Here is a 2,975-nt window from a genome sequence, read left to right on the forward strand (position 1 = left end):
TAAATTTTAAAAAGGGATCGGAGCAAAAAGAACAGAGCCTTTTCCGAGGGCAGCTTGCGGGCAGAGTGTGCGTGTGTGCCTGTGCGCGCTTGTGTGCGTGTGCGCAGGATCCACCCCTGGAACTTTCCCCCCTCAACTCTCGCCTGTTTACTGATCTCAACCCAGAGGGCTGCTCGGAGTATAATCCATCTGAACCTCTTCCCTTTTTTATACCCAGGCGACGTCATCCTGGATTTAGTTCCTGGTAATATGCAGATGACAAACAAAACCAGATTTGATTTTTTTTTTCTCCCCTTTTTTTGGTGGGGAAGAAGTGGGGGTTACACAAAGGAGTGAAAGCAGCCTGAGTCTGTGTATTGAGAATTAATGAAATTAACGTAATCCTTTCCATTAGTAGGCTTTTTAGAAAGGCCCCAGATTTAGGCTTGATCTCTGCTGCACCGGCTAATTGCCCAGGTTAATCTTATTAATGCCATTGTGTAGAAGTGGTTAGCAGCTCCTAGTCTTGTCTATTATGCGCCTGCTTTGGTCGTGTTAGTTCACATTAGTGGGTGCGATTTCCTCTGTCTAAAGCTCAGATTCATTATTTATGCTTCGAACTGGTTAAGAAGTACTTTTTAAAAAAAATAAACTGCCACATAACCATGCAACGCCCCCCCACTCCGAGTGTTTCTGTAGCAGGATTTGTATCTTGCGTCCCCGTCTCGGAGGACTGAAAGGGCATCGAGGAGTACCCGTTTCTCGGACTTAAGGTTTATGCAGTGAAGCAACAACGTCTTCACTGAGTAACTGAACTATTTTTTTTTTTTTTTATTTTCCTAGGTCACCTGGCGGAACAAGGACGCGTAAATATTGTAAACTTCTCTCTCTCCCTCCCCCCCCCCCCTTTTTTTTTTTAAACAGATTCAGACAGGTATCACTTTTTGTTTTAAAACAAGCCATGAGATGCAAATGTTAAAGACCAGTGCCGTCTCAAATCCCCGGGTGTGGTAGGTATTCCGATTTGCTTCTGATCTATCTTGGTGCTTATTTCTTTTCTTTTTAATCTTTAATTATCTACCTTAGAAAACAAAGTTCGTAAAGTTGCAACGATACAGAGAACTTTGTATTTTGCATGTTCTGTGAATTTTTAAATGGAGACATTTTAAATCCCTAAAACTCTTCCTATTAAGAGGTTTGGCTCTCCTGGTAGCTGGCTCTTGTGATTTGCAGAATACTTCGTCTGTCACGACTGTCCCTGGGAATCCACAGGAGGTGAACTGAATAAGATTAGACTATTTACCCCATCAACTCTCCATCAAACAAGGTAGGAAATTGTACGCATGAAATGAAAACAAGCCATTAGAGTCCGTTTACGAGGAACACATTATTTTTCCTCACCAAAGAATATCCTCGTTAGCGCTTACTCGCACTTTATCCTTCCTTTCCTCGATATTCCAGGATTTAAAGCCACACCTGAGAATGATCTGAAACCTATTTCTAGCGAAAGACCCGTATAAACGTTAAAGAAAAAGAATGCCAAAACTAAATTCTTGCTTTGTTGATACATCGCAATGTGAATAATTACCAGCATCAGTTTTTACTTCAATTTGTCTGTGTATCAATTTCTTTACGCCCTTGGCATTTAGACCTGAACTTCGTGCAAGTTTTTCAAATTTAATGAAAAGTGAAACTATTTGACAGAGGGTTCGGCGGTTTTTTGTTAGATTTGTGAAAATTTTTTCTGTTGATGTTTTTAGAGTTTTCTTTAATTTTTGTTTGTTTGTTTGTGGGTGGGCTTGGAGAGGGAGTTTGGGTTTGTTGGGGTTTTTTGGTCAGTAATTCCCTGAGCGCAGCCGGTCACGCTGCATGCAGAGCAGCGCCAGCTTAATGCCGCCATCGGGATGCTCGTTCACGTCCTCAGCGGCTCTGCAGCAATGCGCAGCAGCATCCCTCCGGTGGCCTGTGCACCCGGAGGGGAGCGGGGCTCCGGGCGAGCCGGGCTCGGGGGCCCCGGCACCTCCCCGGCGGCGGGAGAAGGGCGGCGGGGACAGCGCTCAGCCCCGGGACTGCCGCCCCTCGGGGAACAAACCGGGTGACCCCCGCGGGGGCTCGCAGGTGGGGGCACCCTCCGTGGAGACACCCTCGCCGGGGCGACTTCTCGGGTGTTTAGCATCACTCGCGTCAGAGCTTCATCTCCGCGCCTGTCGGGCTTCTCCCAGGTGAAAGCAGCGCCGCGGGACGCGAGTGGGGCACCGGAGGAGCCGCGGCGCTGGCGGAGCACACACACACAGCTCGGGCTGTGAGGGCTCGGCTTCCCAAAGAGTTTTTTGCTCCCCTGACAGATGATCCACCACGCTGCAAAGCTTACCTTTATTCCTAATTTAGAAATGATATTTTCCAAATAACTTGTCCCCCCAGTGGGGAAGGTTTCTTTTATTTTGTTTTGTTTTAATCTGAGTCGCCTTGCCGTGAAACTCCCGATTTTGATACCCGCTTCGCAAAACCCTCTCTCGGAGTTTCTCATTTCCCAAGCGCTCTTCGCTAACCTGGCAAACGGAAAATTGTGTTAAACAAACAATCTGTTGTCACATAATGTTGGGGTGAAATTGTAATAACAAATGAAACACAAGCAAATTGTGCTGCATAGTGTTGCTAAGCAATTGTTTGTTACGGGAGGGTGGTCACAGCATGGGTTGAAAGAGGGATCTAAAGAGAAGCATAGCACTGGGCAGAGCAAGCTGTTAGGTATGAAATACAGTAAACACGGCGCTGATTTTCAATATTATTACCCAAACACGATTTCATACAAAGCAATCACCGTACACAAGTCTATGAAAATGCGCTTCTTGAGAAATCGAAATTTTTTTTTTATTTTAATACATTAAGGAATAATTCCGGGGATGCAAAACGCACCCACCGCCTTCCCGGCGGAATCTTTGACGGGCCTGGCGGCGGGAGAGGCACCCGGACGGCCGGCCCGGAAGGGGCCGGGG

The 2,975-nt window shown here is 46.7% G+C and overlaps 1 long non-coding RNA gene across 2 annotated transcripts; it reads left to right on the forward strand.

Annotated features, from left to right (window-relative positions):
- Positions 1-6: 6 nt before the first annotated feature.
- Positions 7-2,686, forward strand: LOC108445377. Of its 2 annotated transcripts, none has more exons than XR_001860196.1 (4): positions 7-244; positions 904-989; positions 1,213-1,306; positions 2,202-2,686. It is a non-coding gene; the product is annotated as an uncharacterized LOC108445377 (long non-coding RNA). The 2 variants fall into 2 exon arrangements; XR_001860197.1 differs by lacking the exon at positions 7-244 and adding an exon at positions 269-785.
- Positions 2,687-2,975: the final 289 nt, after the last annotated feature.

The sequence above is a fragment of the Corvus brachyrhynchos genome, unplaced genomic scaffold, assembly GCF_000691975.1.
Source record: "Corvus brachyrhynchos isolate BGI_N302 unplaced genomic scaffold, ASM69197v1 scaffold1, whole genome shotgun sequence".
Classification (NCBI taxonomy): Eukaryota; Metazoa; Chordata; class Aves; order Passeriformes; family Corvidae; genus Corvus; species Corvus brachyrhynchos.